Genomic DNA, 19,249 nt, shown 5'->3' with positions numbered 1-19,249 from the left:
TTTTGCTAATTGACTGTAGGCCTTTAATGACAAAATGCTTTTGTTAAATCTTGTTTTGATAATTCAAGCACACTGAGTTTTCTTTAATAAAATTAAGTTTTTTAAATTTCAATTTGCTTCCATTTTTATTTGAGCAAAGCTTAATGAAATTTTAGAAATATCAGCAAATATGTTGTCATAACTGTTAAAAAGAAGACTTTGAATTCATGTGGAAAGAGCGATTGGTTGAATGAAGTTGTATATTAATGCTGGTTAGCAGAAGTCACATTTAGGAGAAAGACTGTTGAGTGTCAAGTCAAAATGCTCAGAAAATAATTTCAATCAGTGAAAAGTAGTACTTAAAGAAAAAAGAGGAATGCAAGGCAAGGTTAAAATCTGATGCTAAAGCTTCTTGCTCCAATGTTCATGTTAACAACTGTTCTAATGTGTGAAAATAAGATTTGTTTTGTTCTTAGGGAAGTGAATTATAAATGAAAAAAATAAAATGATACTGTGAATGAGGTTTCTTGTTTGGTGACTTAATAAATTCAGTTTGCAATTTAGATTTATTTTCAGGTTTGTTTTTATGCAATTCAGAATGTTGTCCTGAGTATGTATAAAAAGCACTATCTGGATGTATAGCTCTCTGCTAGTTTAAAAAAAACCTAAGGCATGATTTTGTATTTAACACTTTCCAGGTAAAACCATTCGTAAATCTAGAGTTTGGTTACTAAATCCAGTCTCAGAGGTAATACACCTAACTGATCAGGAGGAAATGGTCAGCTTGTAGACCTTAGAATATCAGAATAATGAAAGTTTTCTTTTAATTCCTTAACACTTAAGACCTTTGCGTACCTTTACGAAAGGAAACATTTTTGACAATAGCTATGATTTTGATCATCTTACTACTTCATTTTCTACAACAGTTTTCCATTTATAATATCAGTTTGTTCACAGCACTGATGCTGTGGTTTTGGTTTTTTGAAAAAATCTTGATGTGGAACTTTGGGGGGTTTATTTTTAATCGCCTTCAGAGCCTGTTAAATGAAAAGTGATTTGATTTAAAATAATTTTTACAATGGGGTGCTCTAGAACACTGCACGTGTCTTTGCACTGCCAAACACCGCGTTATTTTTGTTAATCTGTATGTGATAGAGATATTGCAGGTAGTTTTGCACTTTGAAAATACTCTGCATTTAATATACTGTTTACAAAGAACACTGTTAATCAGCTTCTTGGAGGAAATTATAAATGTAAGGAAACATTTTAAAACATTCTCGAGTAAAGTATCAGAAATACTTTTCTCCTAAATAACCCATTTTACTCAAAATACAGGATACTGTAATAAAGTAATTGGTATGCGTGTTATGATCTGATTTATAAAATCAGACCCATTGTGTTAAAACAATCCATCATATTATGAGAGTAGTTCTGATTTGTTTGGCCGCCTCTATGAGCATGTACCTTTGAGCAATTTTTGTAATGCTTGGATGAGGTTTGCAGGATCAGCTTTTTGAAAGTAATCTTTGCAGACTTTTAAGCTCTTTTGCTTAGCTGAATTTGCTTAGTTTATCTGAAATGGAATTAAATTTTGCAAGAAGACTTTCCCTTCCCCCTTCGCTGTAAGCTAACTGTTGTTACTAAGTAGATCCAGTAATAATTTTAATGTTTCCCTCCCTGTTAATCATTCTAAGACTGAATAAAGCCTTATTGCATAAATAAGTACTAGGAAAAATAAGCTGGCTAATTGAGTAGGGAGTATACTGTCCTTCCTATCTCTTTTGTCCGGCTAACTTTTGTCTGCTTCAATAATATATGGTAAGTGAAAACCATTTACTAAGGAAAAAAAAAATAATGTATTTTGTGACTATAAAAAGTTGATTTTCCTTTCTTACCTTTTAGCATGTTAAAGGGGGTCATTTGTGATTGAGAAGGAAACAGTGTTCTTTCTTTACCCTACAGTTCATGGTTACTGTAGCTTGCAAATATTCAAGTGCTCTCTGTTACAATTTCCTATGTTGAATTTTTTTAAAGTTCATTTGCTCTTCTTAAACTGAAGTGTCCTCCATAAAACATGTAATTTGAATTGTTTCCAGTTTTGGAAGTAAAATTCTACAGCCTGGTAGTCATTTCACCATGTAAATATTGTAACAGACAGCAAAATATGGTTTTGGGGTGGAAAAAAGCTCTGATGAAAAATTACTTGTGTTTCGTTTTTGTGCTCTTCAAGTAGTTTTTCTAACAGACTGTCATTTGTGTTCTGTTTTTTTGTTTAAAAAAAAATCTTCTGGACAAAACATGATTTTTAGACAAGTATTTACAGACAGATCAGTAATTTATGTTGAGTTGTGAAAATGGGGGTGTGGGGAGCAGTACAGTCAGTTGAATTCCTGTTTTTTCTGTTCAATCCCACCACTATTTCATAAGGATAGGCTTTAAACAGTAGATAGCCTTTCAGTGTCTTTGCCTAGGGTGTTAGTTTTGACCTTCTTAATGTAACATGGTATGTTTCCTTTTTCCCTAGCAATTCTAAAAATCTTCCCAAAGAATAAAGAGTTTTTGAAGATGTTTTCAAAGCAGAAAGGCCAGAGTAGCAAAATAAGTATGTGCCTATATTTAAACAGCTGTATTTACCTAGACATGATGCATCTCTTATGTAGGAATACACCTCCTGAAATGCTGTGAATGAAGTTGCCTTCCTGAAACCATACTTTTTATCATTTTTAAAAAACAAAGCCAGAAACCTCGCATGCCTTCGCTGTTCATGAGTATGTTCACGGCAGTTTGCATTAAGGGTGTTCCTTTGTCTCTGTTCTCACCACTGGACGTCAGGCTTAGGAAGCAAGCTGTCTTGATTTCTTGATGGTGCCTCACTACCTTTCCATTCCATCTCTAACTGTAGCCCTTGTCCTTTTTCTTTTTTGTTTTTTCTGTTTCCTTTTCTTTTTTTTCTTCCCCCTCAGGTATTGTTGCCTTGTACTGTCTTGTCTAAAGATGCTGAAAAAGGCATGTAAGGTACTGTACAAAAAAAAAAGATGTTCATACACTGTAGGTTTTGCCAAGGAAGCTGCATTTTCCTCATGCAGCTGTTGTGCGAAATCCAATCTCATTTTACTGTTATCTCCCTTTTTAAATTTTTTTTGGTTTTTCTTTACATAGTTTAAGTACATTCTCTTAGTTTGTCTGTGTGCATGTTTACCCTCTCACCCTGAGCAGTCTCCATTTCTAAGACATTGCTGGCATCTCATCTGGGGATCTAAAGAGTCCCCTAACTTGATGTTCTACAAAACCTGGACAACCGTTTCTGGTACAGGGGCACAGATTTCCTGATGTTTACCCAGGCAGGCTGTACTAACGCTCGGGATCCATGTTGCGGCTTCCTCATACCTGTGGGCACTAGCAGTTCTCTAGTTTTAATCTTTGCAAGTTCTTCTGTATCAAATTTAAGGGTCGCTATTCACCACTGGGATTTTTGTTCTGAAACGTGTACTGTTATCCTGATCCTGCAGGAACCCTTCCTTTTTTTCCTGTGAATAACAAATTCCATAAATACAATGTCGAGAGAGAGATGATGTTATCTCTTTTTCCAGTAGCTATGTTGATCTAGTGTCAAACTTCTGTTTGTGTTGTGCAAGCATATACTATGTTCCAGTTCAAGAAATTAATGTGTCTTATACAGATTTATATTATACTACTGTAAATGGGTTGGCATGTGGCTTTTTATTTGTTTATTTTTGTGAATTTCTTGCCTAGGTGTTAAAGAGTATCCCCAAACCAGTGATTCTTTCCAGCTATTTAAGCACATTACACAATGGGAAGAGGACTTGGGCATAGCTACTCAAATTTTTTTTAATCAAAATAAAATTGAGTTGCTCTGTTAAATGTGAGGGGGTTTTGTCTGTGTTCTTTGGTGAAGAGGTATCAAAGTAGTGTAACATTGTCTCTTTAAGTGTAGACATTAGGGAAAGTATTTCATCTTCAGCCGCAGAATCTGGGCCTGCAGCTTGTGCAACTGTAGCCGATTCATCATACACCTTGGTCGGACACCTCCTGCCTTTCATCTCCGGACGAGCTCCAACTTTGATCCGAAGGAGACTTTCACATTGTTGCAGTCATGGGAGGCAAGGGTCTTTCTTTGTTTTAGTGAAGGGTGTTTGTTTTAGTGGACTGTCTCCTTTCAAAGTAAGAACAAAACAAATACAAACAAAAGAGCAAGAAAAAACTTGTTTGGATTGTTGTGTGTGCATTTAACTATGCATAGCATTTAGCTGAGTTTGCTCTTTCCTTTTATACAGTCTGCCCTGTGAAAGAGCCCGGAAGGCAACAGTGAAGAGAGCAAGTATGAAAAATGTGACCACAGTGCTGACAGTAGCCATAGGACCTTAGATCTTGGAACAACCTTTAACTTCTAAAATTAGCTTGATGATCTTTCAATGTTGAGTGTTTGTATGTTTTGCTGCTTGTGGTAGCGCAATGGAAAGGTGCACACTGTCCACACAGCGTGTGTGCCCACCATGCAGGCAGGAGAACGAGGCTCTGAGACAGTTAGCGTTCATGTAGATGATGTATTGGAAAGCAAGTTCTGACCCTGAGCTAAATTTTCATATCAAGTGTGATAACAACTGTGCTTTTTCTGACTTGCTCACTTTCTGGGGCCATGCTTTTTCTCTCTGTATTGGCTGCTGACAGTTACACAGTGTTTACAGCAGTATAGATCTTGTTCTCTGGAGGTATCCATGAACATCAAAAGTATCTTCATGTATGTCAGTAGCTTGGAAAACATGGCTGTGCATCCTAATAGCGAGGCTTAATTTGTCACCTTGATAATTTTGCTGGGCATTTAACTGAAATTTACTGTAGAAAATTTTAGGATTATGCCAGAATTAAACTGTTATGCATATGGTCTGTAATAAAATAGTTGTGTTATTCTTCAGTTAGGTTTGTTTCTTGTTAGTTGTGCTACTCATCAATTAAGTTGATTTTTGTTTTGCTGAGTAGAGATAAGCATTTCATGTGGAAATATACGTAACTGTGAAGACAATGCTCCGCTTGCACACCAGTATGTGTCCCCTAGATGGCAGGAAAGGATCACTCTAACAGCGCCAAACCTGCATGAGCTTGTGTGCTTCTGCATCAACATGAGGGATTTTTAAAATCCCTCGGTAAAATGAAGCGGTTGTGTATCACTAGCTAAATTGTGAGGATCATGCTTAAATACAATGGAGAAAGCACACATGATAGCAAAGTTAAATCGCTGCTTCTGTGGGAGGGAAGCTTACAGTGAGTTTTGAATAAATTTGGAACTCAGTTCTATAGCTTAAAAGCGTTTTGACTTCATCATTTATGGTTAGAATTATATTCCACACCTTTTATTATTGCTCCATCTGAGAGTGGAGACAACAAAAAAATGAATACAATTCCTGACATATTTCAGTTTTACAATAACCTCTGTCTGCTGTCCACGACATGCCTTATTTTTTTGAGCTTTGGTTGATTGACAGTTATTCCTCTAAGGCTCTGCAAAGTTGTACTACTACTCCTCAGAAATTGCAAGGCAAATGTCTGTATCATTTGGGATCTGTAATATTTGAACTGTCAGTTGAACCTCTAAAATACACCTTGCTGTGTGTTTAGCTGTGATGATGATTTATAGTCTCTCCTGTATACTTATTGCATATGAAGGCTAAAGTCAGGTAAAATGGCAGCTTTGTTGCAAGGTTTAGATCATCTTTAATGGTAAGCAGTGCTCAAAATAGCAATGGTCCCAATGTGCAGTACCGCCAACAGTCGTTCATTGCCCGTGTCATTTCTGTTGCTGTTGATGTAATGCACGTCTCCTGTGAAACAGTGCTTAATTCTCACTATTTTGTACAGTTGGTGCTAAGTGATTCAGGATTTATCAAAAATGTATGAAATTAGAAAGCTAAGGAATGCAGAGTGGTACCAAAACTTGCAAGGGTCACGAAATTAAGTGAAGTATCTGAGACACAGTTGTTCCTGCAAAATTTTTCTTTCTCTCAAATTCAGATAGAGTTGAGAGGAGAGACTAGAACAGAGATTAAACTGTAGTGTTGAAATACTACTACTTGCTGAGGAAAGGTTGGAATGGAGCAAGGAAATACAGCATGGTGACATGTTATGCTACCAGTTCTTCAGTAATTATGTCATTTGGAAAGCTGTATGCATTTGTTTTAGGTTTGGTAATTCATAATAAGAAAAAAAGATGTAGTGCTCTTTGACAGACTAGGATGTCAGCTTCTGCTAAGGAGTGTCTTATTGATGACTTTGAAGACAGTAGAATTTGGGCAATCTTGCGTTGTACCTGAGGCTTGGTTGCCAGTGTGAATTCTTAACAAGTGTTCATGATCACCTCCTTATGGTGGTGAAAAGAGGATCTTCCAATTATGATGCTTGTATAAAACGGAATTTTAGATGGGGCGGGGGCAGGGCGGGGGGGGAAACACACCAAAAAGTACCTTTTTAGCCAAAAGGACACTTTGGACATAGCAAGGACACTGCTTTTCTCTGACTAACCCAGAGGAGGTACTACACCACGTCCACCCCTCTAGCATTCACCTGTTTGACATTTAGAGCTGATTTTTCTCTAATTGTTGATGAACAAAATCAAACTAATCTCAAAGCAATTGTTCTCCGCTTATTTATAGTTTACAAGTTACTATTTTTATATCAAGCCTGAAGAAAGATTTATACCAAACATTGCCAGTCTGTTCCAAATATGAAAATATTTGGAAAATTTTTGATCTAACTATATTTTTAGAAAGACACAAGCTATACATGTGAATGTGTTAATTCACTGTGTATGTGTAATGTCATCCTCTCATGTGCTTGGCACCTTCCAAAATACTTAAACTTGGAGAGTATCAAAGGAGTTTCAAGATGAATGGTGTGCAGTGGGGACAGAGACAAAGGTGGAAGGAAGTGCACAGAAGCAGCAGAGGTGATAGGATGCGGTTACTCAATGACAAGCAATGCTGCGCATGAAGAAGAAAACAGAATTTTCTTACTCATCTATTTCTACCATTGCTTCTTGCTTTATGTTTCCTCAGTTCATCCTTTTCTGATCACTCCTTTCACTTCTCTCTTTGCACCTCCAGCAGAATTCAGGCTAGCAAGTCCTGTTTTGTTCTCTTTGATTAAAACTTGGGAGTTTCTCTCAGGTGGAATGAATCTGGAAGCAGGAAACCTTGCACAAGGCAGCGGCAGTGCAACCAAAGACTGCAATTGAAGTGGTAGACTAGAATTAGTGCTCTGTTCACAGGTAAAAGCAACATTAATTTGGGGAAGACAGCAAAATAGCTCTCCTCTTGTCCCTGCTAAATCTTTCCTTCATGACTTTTCAAAGCCCAGTGTCATCATATTTAATCATGGAACAGTATTTGATCCTCAGCTGGGCAGCACATGGACAGAATTTAAAATTATTTTCTGTAAAATACTTTGAAATATGCACAAGAGGGAAAAACAGTCTCATATAAATGCAAATGGGAAGCTATAATTGTCTCTATATTTCATGAGCTCATATTTTGTATATTTCCCTTTATACAGTTCTTTAAAAAAAAACTATTTACATTATTACTATTGACAAGAGTATTGCCGAATAATTAGCACTTCATTTTTATGTCTGCAATGAAAGTTTCTGCTGGCCAGTCTTCATTACAGGTGGACTGAATTGTCTAGTCTCAAAGGGCTCAACCTCCACACTGAAAAAGAAAAGAAGTGGTGAACAATGTGGGGCACCTGGGGAGGGAGTGAAGTCTGTAAGACCATAACTTCTTTCAGCTCTTCTGTAAGAGTATTCTTTAATGAAGTGATGAGCAAGAACGTCTTGAAAATCACTTTCTATCTGTTTCTGCAGTGCATCTTTCACAGCTAGTTGCAGAAGTAACTAATGTGCAAGTTGTACCGAAGGATTTAATGGGTAAAACTTTAGACATCTCTTGAGGTGGGTGAGAGCAGTCATGATCTAGCTCAGCTGTGCTCTGAGACTGTAGGGTGAGATCCCATTCTATTCCCAAAGCTGCTTAGATAGAGGTACTAGCACAGGATTGTGCCAACACCAGACAACAGTTCAAGACTTGAACATACTTTCTAAGAAGGCTGACCTGTAGATCTCCGCACCCTGATTGCATAGGTATACCCTTTCTCTGGGATCGTCCAGCCCTCCGAAGCTGTCTCCAAACCCTACACAAAGGCTTCTGTGCTGTACAGTGACACACGGTGCACTCACCGCATCCACGAAGAATGAGCTGGATCTGTGTCCAGAGATGACTTTGTCTCACTGCGCTGTCCTCCAGAAATGGCTATGATTACCAGTGAAGACACTGGAAGCTGAAATGAAAGATACAAAAATAAAATGTAGTGAAAGTACTTGTTAAAATTTTGAGATATAACCACTGACCTTTTGGAATTAAATGAATAAAAAGGCACTATTGGTCAGGAAAATGTCTACTGAGTTCTTTCAAAGAATCTCAGAAAACACATTTCAAAAATAGTGCTGCTAAAACTGATAGCTGCTTAAGAAAATCTTGGTAACTGGCTAACACTGATCAAAACCTTCTGTGACACTTTTAAGAAAAATATGACCATTTTCTTTAGAAAACAAAACACTCATTTCTCGCCCTCCTTTTTTTATTTCAAGATTACACTTTTAAAGCAGTGTTTTCACTGAATCATTTGAGTGCTCTTCATTTTTCCATCAGCTTCTCCCACATCCCTTTACATTCCATTCTTTAGACAACAGAACTAGAGCAGAAAGTTCACTAGGTTAACCACAGTCAAAAAGGAATTTGCTGTCAGATATTAGGCTTCGAGATTTGTTATTCTAATCCCATGTTGAGAAAAGACATTTTTGACCACAATGTATCTTCAATCACTGCCAATACTCAAAACTCCAGTGTTGGGAAAAACTTTGAGTGCATTTTTTTCAAAATGGCATAACTAGAAATTTGGTATAGATTTCAGCTGAGTTCACTACAGTTAGATAAAAGCTGAAGAACCCAATTGAAAAAATAGTGTTCAAACTTGTAGGAAAATATGAATGACTGAATTTTTTTAGAGATTATATATATACATTTCTCTTACATGTAAAGGAAATTGATGCAGATACATATTGTAGTCTGTCCAGTGAATATTGAACAGAATTATTATTGATCCTACAAAGGCCCAAACGCTGTTCTTAGCCCTGCTTTTCCCATCCAACAGTTACTCTTGGACTCAGCACCTTTCGAAGATGAATACAAACTCTTAAAATATTTTCCCTTTGCTCTTCTATCAGTAAGTTGCAAGACAGCAGCTACTTGGTAGAATCCATTTTCAGTTTAGTAGGAAATGTAATATACTTCTGCTCTGGAGGAAAATTGGGAAGTAATTATTGTAGAATTAAATCCTATTGCTTCTGTGAAAATAAACACTATATAGAAAGTGTCTGGGGACTTGCAGTAGGATGCATAATCCAACAGTGCTCATTCTTCTTCATAGAACTATCTAATTAGGAGTTAATGAACAAAAGATTGGACTGCTTGCAATTCTGTACACTGATTCTCTGCAAGTGTTGTAGACAGTTTCTTTTGCTTCTTGTGATCTTTTTATCTTTTTGGTTTGCTTTTTAGCTGCAATGAAAATGGGATCTTAGATTAACATGAATTGCGTGTATCTGGACAATAAGCAATTATATTCACTACCTTCTTAATTCACTTGCTGCTGTGATTGTCTCTTCTGTGCAGTGAAGACTGTTTCTGCTAGTCCCTGTATAGATTCATAAATATTTCTTAAAAAAAAAAGGTTAACTATATATGAGTTGAAATAAGGAGAGGCCAAAAGTACTCTCATCTAAGGTCAGACCATTTTTGCCTCATGTGAATCTGAGCCTGCCTTCTGCAGTGTGACTAATTTAGAAGCTTCTTTGGAAGAGAGAGGAATTTGAGGTTTTTAATTGTGCTGAACAAGTACTAGACAAGGGGCCCATGTGTGAGCCATAGGCTTTACATTCCAACTTTTTCTTTTCAGTGTTGTTCTATTGACTTCTTGTCATTGGGATTTCTCAGCACTGAACACAAACTGTCTAACTGGGCAGAGATTATATTGGTGACAGAGTAGTAAACTGTAGCATACTGCTGTGCCCTGTTTTTACTCTACTAGGATTTCTGGCTTAAGCCAAAGACCCACAGACTCTCCAAACCAACTCTAAGGTAGACACAGTTTTAGATTAAAAGTTGTCCAATACACTTATAATGCAACAAGTGAAAATTAGCCATTGAACCTATAAATCTACTTAAATATACATGCTACTGAATTCAGGGTTACAAAAGAAAGATACTTGCAAGATTCATAATTATTTGATTGCTTTGAAACACACAAGCCTAGTACTAAAATCAGAGAGAATTTTAGTATTGCTAAAATTGTGCTAAAATGCAATTGGAACTTCAGGCAAAACAGATCTAACTTAGGCTAATAAATCTATTTCATTTCAAAGAAATGGAGCAATAAAACCCTTGAAGCAGGCATTACCTGAAGGTAATTGACTGCATCTATAAGTTAAATGTTCCAAGGAAAAGAGAAGACTGCTTCTAGCTGACAAGGTCAATTATCCCCTTACCATGTCCTTTTCGGGTGGCACTGGCGTTCTGAACACATCTGAAATTGTTAAATAAAATTTTTGAGAGTGGAATAATGTTTATTTTTAAATAAAATTCCTAGTAACTATTTTTAAAAACACAGACATTAAAGAAATTTCTATTGGAGTAATGCACAGAAATAATACTATTACTATGGATATGTGCACTTCACTTCCAAGTAGTAGTTATGTACATGTCACCACTTGTGGTAGGGTGGAATCTTATCATGGGACTTTAGTGTTTTGTTGTTTAAAAAACATTGACTGTAAAATAGCATCGTATGATAAATGGAGTAGTTAAAGGTTAGTGTGCAGTTCTTGTATTTGGATATCACTGTAAGCCCTGTTTCTATCATGGGTGGGATCTTAATGAAGTAGAAACAAATTAAATGTATGTGGGCCAAATCAGGCAGTACTGAACCAAATGGGGAATTGGTAAAAGGTCAGTCCACTGGTTCAGAAGTGAGTAAGCAGTGTTTTTTCTCTGTTTCAGATGTCCAAGTTCAACTGATGAGTCCGACACACCAGAAAAGCCTCACCTGCTCTCTGTGCCTGAGGAGCATTGAGGCAGATGAGCTCTGTCACTCCTCCCATAGCTGTTTTGGCTTGATGCCCCTCTTATGGGCCTCCCAATGTGGAAACACAGACCATGACACATCTTTTACTCTATTTGAGGCTTTTTTTTTACCCCTTTGGTAATACTATATATAGATTGTACCTTTTCACTTGCATTAGTTTCCTGTTCATTTGCTTCATAAACTTCTTTGGTAGGGAATAAAACCTTTATTACAACATTTGAGTTTCATCTGTTTTCCTGCAGCTTTTTTCTCAAGAGCAACAATTACTGTGTCCTGATAACACCAGATTGTTCATCTGTGTCCAACTTGAAATTAACATTCTGCTTTCTTTAAAATTGATAGCCCATTCACTTTTTACTGCAGTGTTGTTTATTCCTTCCTATGTGTTAGTAAGGCTGTTTCCAGCCCTGCTTATGCTGTTTGTACTCTGCTAATGTTTGCATTTGCTTGTGAAATCATGGGTTCCTCTTTATTGTTTTACTTTTATTTTTAAGTGATGGGCATATTCTTGGTTTGTGAGTTTGCCATACAATTTAATGTTCTGTGCAACTTTTTGTCTTGTTTTGACTCCAATGTTAACCTCTACAAGTCCTTCTGCCCTTCCCTCCTTCTGTCTCTGGGGTTTTGTCATGTTTGTAGTGCTTTACATTGTTCATCATTAAGCTTCATCTCTAGTTGAGTGATACTTGACTGGGAAATTTATTATTTCCTTAAAGAGTAATTCTGGGTCTAGTTCATTAACATTTTGTCCCACACTCTGTTTTTTTTTTTATCTGATCCCTTCTAGTTTATCTTTAAAAATCATAAGTTTATTTTAGTTGGAGACAACTCCTGCCTTCACTTATTCTGTATACTATCTACTTAAAAGTGTCCATAAGCTACAGAACTAGTTGCTTGTGAAAATAGTGTCCTGTGGCTGTCTTCCTTTCTTCCTTCAACCCACTTCTAGTAGTCAGAAATGGACGTTCTATTTTAAACCTTCTTCGTTGTCCTTCATGATTCCAGAACATTTTAGCTGTTAACAGATATTCAGAGTATTTTCTTAGCTTCATGTGCTCTTTGATACCTTATTCAGCAACTAGTGAAAAATAGATGCCTGCTTTGCTGGCTATCTTATAGGGTGTTTGAGGAGGAGTGCAGAACAATGCTGCCTGCGTGGTGAAATGAGTAGGGGAAAAGAAGGGAAAAGGCCTTAGAGGTGGAAGTGCCTTGAGTGTGCTCAGGCGAGGAAACGTTGGAGTCTGCGTGAGTCAGAGGGCACTGCTCTCTGGCAACTGGAATAGAATAATTGAGGCTGGAAGGTATCTTTAGAGCTCATTTAGTTCAGTGCTTGGTCAAAAGCAGGGCCAACTTCAAACTTAGCCTTAGACCCTTCTCCGGTTGTCTTGGTCTGAACCTCTTTGGGCACCAAGTGCCAGTGCTTGCCCATGTTAGCCACTTCAGCTGCAGTCATGTCTCCACGTCCAGGGCATCACACTGAGAGTCAGGGAGCTGATTTGGCTAAAAATCAACCATTAGGTGACTTCAAGAGAAATAATGACAACATTGGTGTTAACAACATCCTCTCCTGGCTCTTCCCAAAGGATGTGAGGTGGAGACATGCAGGAAAAAAGCAACCCCTTTGCAAATGCAAAAACTGTCCCTTCTTCCCCCCACAATGCACGCACAGGTGAGTGATGTAGGAAACCTCTTGCATTTAAGCATGTGAGGAATTTTATCAATGTAAATTGTGCTTTGGAAAAACAGACAACACAATCAGAAGCTATTAAATTATTTTTAATTCCCAAAACACCCCCCAAAACAAAATTAAAAAATGCATAAGTACACATCTCAGCAATGTCTCAGATTTAGGCTCCACGCAAAAAACATGGTGGAAAAACAAGCATTTGCTGTAATTTTCTCAAAGCTCACTGAAAGCTACAGTTCAATTTAAATTCTAAATCTGGAATTGGTGTTGAAAAATATACATAAAATCCAAACCTTGTTCATTACTAAACAAACAAAAGCCTCACAAAACCTTCCTGTCCCAGATCTTGCTCAACTTTTCCATAGCCTCATATTAAGCTCAATGGCAGCCAAAGTATTCACTCTGGTTTATTCTTTGTTACAGGAAAACCTTTAATTTAGCCTCTGGCAGATTGGAACTTGCAATGAAGAGCTGTCACGTTCACTCTAATTTTACATGCCAATCTGCTAACTGTCACAGCTGTTCAATGCTTTATACTGTTTAGAAATAAAATTATTTCTACCGCATCGCATCAGGTTTTTGAAGTACACAGCATGGTAATAGGACAATCAAATGTCCTGGAGATCAAGTTTTAGCAATAATACTTTGAATTCAACACCAGCTCTAGTTCAGAGATCTTATGTTTCTATTATTTAAATCCTTGTTTTTTTCATCTCAACAAGAGCAGTGTAGTCAAAGGAAATGGGGGTGGGAGTGGAGCTGGAGGAGTGTGTGGCAAAAGGGGAAACTTTAGGTACAGTAAAGCTATACAAGTGGTATTATATAGATAGTATGCAAAAAAGGAAGTGGATACTGAACTCTGATTTCTTTTTTCTTTTTGTAATTCTCTGAATGTTTTTATATGGTTTCTTTGTTTCTATTATTTCCTTCCCAAGCTTCTCAGAGAAGCATCAACTCGGAAGATTTTGAGTTTTCTTTTCAAGATTTGTATATTACAGTGGAACTGAAGATAAGCTTAATAAATTGGGCTATCTGAATAACATCAAGTATTATAACTATAAATGCCATTCTAATATAAGTAACTAATATTTCCTGTGTATTGCATACATTTTTCATTTAACAATTTCCTCAACATAAAATAGTGCTTGATAACCTGAGACCTGTGCAAATATAGACAATACATATTTTGAATTCTTCCTGCCTGCACCAGTTCTACCTTCTGTTCTTCCAATATACTGGATGAAGTCTAAAGGAGATGGACTTGTGATGTAAAAGATCTTTTTCCAAAGATTTAAACTAGTTGATTCAGTATTATTATTCATGATCTTATTTGGTCTTGGTTGCTTCCTCTGGAGACCAAAGAAGCATAGTTCTTTTTTTGTCAATTTATTTCATCCAGTGTAACATACTATGCAATGTCACCTAGCTTCATTGGGATTTTAAACATGAAGTCTTAAAGAGGACTTATCTTAGTATCAATGCTATTGGAAATGCAGCTCAAAATGAATTTAACATTAGATGCATGTTTTTATGACAGCAAAATATATTTTGAAAACATAAGTCACAACATGGGTCTTACAAAGATATTAAAGAAAGACCCTTCAAATGGCCAGCAATTTAGACTTAATACATGACTTCAACTTGGCAAATTGTAAACTGACAAACTTTGAGATTGAATGTCTTAGAGGCAATAAAAGTTAAAAGCTAGAAGAACCACTTATTAACTGCTACAAACCATGAAAATAACAGATGTCAAGCATCTGTAAAAAACTTTCACACCATTGTAGAGCAAGGATTGCAGGAGTGATTGATATGCTGAGTGAAGTCCTCTTTCAGTTGAGAATGAATTCATCATTCAGCAGATACCCTGACAACACCTGCACTTGTGTAATGAGATTTGTGACAGAATTTACATGGTTTATTCTGTGTGCATGTAATGTTTCAAATTAGTAATCTAAAATTCCTTCAGTTCTGATGACCTGTCTACTGAAGCTGTAGATTTTTAACCCTGTTACTCATCAGTGATCTTCCATGGTAATCAGTGAATTACTTTATCAGCTAATCATATTTTGTACGGTATACTGGATTATTCAAAGGTCTCACATAAGATGGTCTGCTTATCACTATCAGTTTAAAAAAATAATGATGAAGAGGAAATAATAAAATGAAATCAAATTCACGAAGGAAGCACAACATAGTTTTCTATCACTCCTTGAATAATTTAGGTCATGATGAGATAAATAACCTGTGAAAATTAAATATGCTGCATTGCTTCCTGTATCTTAAATATGCTTTAATGAGCTAAGGAGTAAGTTCATTAGCAGTTGTCAACCCTCTTGGAACTCTCAAGGTCCTGCTAAGCGCAGACCAGAACCAAACAAATTGCTTTTGTGTTTTGGCATTGCGAGTTAGCAAAAGTACTGCATCTGACTTTTAGTGTATGAAATTTCAGTGCCATTTAAACTGTCTAAACATCAAGCATGCATTTTTAAATGCTAAGTAGATGTTAAATAATAAAATCTGGTTTATTTTTGTTGTATATACCACCTAATGTATAATGAATAGCTTTAAGGTCTGTTCTCTAGTGTGTTTGCTTAATGGGGGGTGCGTTGTGTATAGAGAGCTTCATCTGAAATGTATACTGGCTTGAACTATGTGCAGCTGTGCTGAGCTTCTTGGGATTGCAGATTTTGCTATCTGTAGGGACAATGTCTCCTTAAAAATACATAATGCATAAAATTTAAATTGTGTTTAAAAATGAACAGAATCCTGAACAAACACAGCTGTGTTTGCATGTGTATTCTTTGTAACTCTCTCTCCCTGTAGGTTTATGTCTGGCTTCACTCCCATAAGAAAAGAGAAGGAGGAGATAGTTGCAAAGACATTATTTTATTTGCTTGTTTAAAGCACATTAACAATTCCACTACTTTCTGTGAGCAAATTAAGACTTTCTGTCTTTGTCAACCCCAACAGAAAACATGTGACCTAGCCCAAAAAGTTTAAAATAAGTATAATTGCCTTAAGGAAAGCTAGTAGGTCTAATGATGGTGAAAGTATTGCACTGAAATGTCTCTAAAACTGCTTGGATAGGTCCTAAATGTTTATGTTAGAGCCAGCATATTAGTATATTCATTGCTAATTGTGTTTTGAGTCTGTGCAGGGATGTTCAAAGTGTATTTCATGAAGACATTAGCAGAAAATCACTATTCTGAGGACAGAGCTATCTTAATGTAACCATTACCTGGTAAGTGAGAGTTAAGACATGGAGCAGTAGGCTAGACTGGTGATATTGTAATTCTTACTCAGGAAGTTACGTATGAATGTTGACAGCTCAGTTAATTTTCTTTTCCCAATTTGGCTACTTACTCTCCCATTCACTTCTCATCGTGAAGTGTTTATTCAACCATTTCCTTATACTAGTGAACATTATATGAAAGAAGGTGAAGAAAATGTCGTGCGAAAGGGCTGGAGATGTAACTTATGCATCAGAAGGCTTTAGAGCAGTTAGGAGTTATTTGCAGGCACAACTGAGACTTAAAAGACCTCACTGATGTCACTGAAATTAGCTGCTCTGAGGGGAGTGGGGCAGAATTGCATCTGAGGAGCTTTCCTAGCTTGGTATGTTTGGCTACCAGCTTGAATTCAAATCTGGCTTGGGTCGCAAGTTAAAATGAGTTTGCCCGCTTGTCCCCAGGGGATATCTATCTATATACCAATGCCACCTTGCAGTTTGGCACAGCAGTAGTGTGAAAAAGCTTTCTCAGTGGCTGCCTGCCCTGTATGTGCTTCTCTTGCTGTGAAATCATTTCCAAGTAAATCAGTCTCATTCATCATCAGGATGAAATATTTAAAAAATTAAAAAAAAAAAAAAGGGAAAGAAAAGAAAGAAGTGTTGCCTAAGGGTAACTCTAGCTTTTTGTAGAAAGTCATTTAATGATTTAAATACATAGGTGATGTCATTTTCCTTTTTTTTTTTTTATCTTTATTAAGCACGTAGCTTGGAACACCACTTGAGAAGGAAGAGTAAAACAGAAAAAAATATTTTATCTATTCATTGTGTCTTATCTTACTTTTGTATATTAGATCTCTTTCAAAATGTCATGTAAAATTAGGAAGTAGCAATCAGATACCTCCTGAGAGTAGGCTTTTATTTCAGATATAATCCAAAGCCAACTGGTTTCATAGATTTCTTTGCATACCTAGTACAAGTATTTGAAGGGCATCATTTAAAATGTTGCTTTAACTAGCTCTCTTACACTTTGTAGACTCTGTTCAAATATTATTTAGGTTGTTATCTTTGCCAAACACATGAATTTCAGAAGCAAGGTATCATGACAGAAAATAACAGCAGCTGGTGCTATGTTATGTAGAAGTAACTGCTGTAGCTGGGGTATGTCCCATCTCCAGTGTTCAGGATACGGACAGATTCTAACGCTTTCTCTGAGTGAGGTGTCTGTGTCTGGTCACAATGCAGTTGCCTCAGACCAGAAAACTACTTTCCTCCACCGAGCCAAGTGGGATGGATCCTAGAAATCTATCCCTGAGAGATTCAGGCATGCTGACATGTCTGCAACCTGCTCATAAAATCTGCATAATTCAGTACCTCATTCCCTATCCTTCACCATTTTTCTGCTACTGGTTCCAGACTCCCTCTGAGAGGTGCCTGTTTCTCCCTTGCCTGTGAAGCAGCTGTTACCTCCCTGCTTAGGAGGGCCAGAAAACAGCAAATGCAGCCAGGAGTGACAATACAGTGGTGCGAAGGACATCGCCTGAGCGTTGGTCACCCAAGGAAGAGACAAGGCAATTACAAGTGCAGTAGAGAAGAACACCTATAGTGAAGTTCCTATATAACAAATTTTCATCATCTTGGATCCTCCCACAGCATAAGCCTATGCATTTGTCTCCTACGTTGCAAGTGTAACAGCCTTTTTTCCAGATTATCCAGCTTTTCATCATTACCTATGATTTCAAACCACCCTGTTCTTCTTCACTGTCTCCATGCTGTTGCATTGCACAAAATGTAACAAATCTCATAGCCCAGAGCCCAACTACTTTACTTTTAATGAGGGTTGTGATTTTGGGGTTTGGGTTTTTTTTTTCCACTTATACTGAGTGAACAAAAAGAGAAGAATGGAAGCAGGGGGTGTGGGACCACACCAGTTTCCAAAAGATGAAGTTCACCAACAGTTTTTAATTTACCTTTTTTACTACTGAGGAATTGTTGCCTGGGAATACTTTCTAAAACTACTGTTACTTCTTTCCTAAATGTTACTTGTCATACAGGTAATCCTTATGTATCAAAGGAGACAGTTGTGGTTTGGGTTTTTTTTACTGTTGTGTTAAAGTTTAGAGGTGCTGTAAAATGGAGATGTTTAACAAACAGGCTTTCAGCTGACTAACTTTTCTCTGACAAGCAGATGACAGAAGTTTCTGAAAACAGGGCATAAGGGATTAGTACAAGAAACTATAACTGTATGAGGAACTGAGAGTAGAAAAAAATCAATAAATGAATTATTTAAATCTTTATTAAAACAAAAGAAGCAGCAAGGTACAATTAATTGGACTTGACAGACTTTAAAATGTAAACATTTTATGATATAGCCTTTCTGATACTTATTTGGTTACTTGAAACTGTTGTAGTCAAAGCTCCATTCAAAATAACTTTTTTTTCATTGGATTCGTTGATGTCTGAGGCAAGAACGGTGCATTATGTTGTAAGCCTTGAGTTAAGCAGGGTGGGATAGTTTCCTAGCAGTGTTTCGTTGCTCCCATTATTTAATGTAACACCAGTTAAGCATAGCAGAGGTGCTTCACACTGAGAGAACTTCAGCAGGCTGCTCGGAAGGCTTCCAAACATAAAGGTGGAAATATGGACTGGAGTTCTGGGCTATGGCAAGAGGGCTTCTTAAAACCAGACATATAGAAGAAGGAGCTGATGATTGTGTCTTTGTGAACTGTCTGGAAGTGTCTGAGTAGTGGAGGGAGCTGTGTGAATGAGGAGAGGTTTGTCAATTTGGAAGTAGGCTGAAGAGATGAACATGAGGAGGTTGCTGAGCACTTTGTAGAAGGTTTAGCCTGTGGACCCCATGAAGGGGTCTTGGCTTTGATGTCTCTACCTTTCCTTCCTGGAACAAAATACTGGAAAACATAGACTGGTATGGACTGTCAGTATTGAAAGAGTTGAGCAGATTGGCCTTGCACCTGCAAACACACTAAAAGCAAAGCTCTCCCCACCCAGTGCTCTCACCTGCTTCCCAGTCCCAGCTCGCCCTGCTCAATGGGACTTCAGATGGTGAGAGGGAGCCCACTCCAGCGTGGCACCACAGCAGCAGCCACGCTGAAGCTGCAAGGGTCCTACGGTTGGGCTTCTGTTAT

The sequence above is a fragment of the Cariama cristata genome, unplaced genomic scaffold, assembly GCF_000690535.1.
Source record: "Cariama cristata isolate BGI_N322 unplaced genomic scaffold, ASM69053v1 scaffold7417, whole genome shotgun sequence".
Taxonomy (NCBI): domain Eukaryota; kingdom Metazoa; phylum Chordata; class Aves; order Cariamiformes; family Cariamidae; genus Cariama; species Cariama cristata.
The sequence above is the reverse complement of the archived record's forward strand: the minus strand, read 5'-3'. Positions refer to the sequence as shown.